The sequence below is a fragment of the Penaeus monodon genome, chromosome 19 (assembly GCF_015228065.2).
Source record: "Penaeus monodon isolate SGIC_2016 chromosome 19, NSTDA_Pmon_1, whole genome shotgun sequence".
NCBI lineage: Eukaryota > Metazoa > Arthropoda > Malacostraca > Decapoda > Penaeidae > Penaeus > Penaeus monodon.
Window position 1 is genome coordinate 10,453,635 of NC_051404.1, and position 362 is coordinate 10,453,996.

The following is a 362-nucleotide window of genomic DNA, read 5'->3' on the forward strand; positions in this document are numbered from 1 at the left end:
TCTGTTATCGTTGCTTTTCGTTCCGTTAAACATAGACATTAGTACATTCCTTTTCATCACACTATATATTCATTTTTCCATTTAATTAAAACATTTATCTATTGGTTTGTTCACGTGTATTAACTTACATATCGAATTATTCTTTTTTTTTTACTTCAATTTCCATACTAAACGCAATACTCGTAAATATTTTTGCCAGGACTATTTGATGAAAACTGAAAAACGAAAAAAAAAGAGAGGGAGAAAAAAAACACCCATTCTCAAAAAGCAAACACAAGCTTCGTTCAAAGAAATTAAATAGTTGTCGTTTTTTCTCGCTTCTTTGTAATCTGCTCCCTCTTCTTATTATCCGCCTTCTGTTT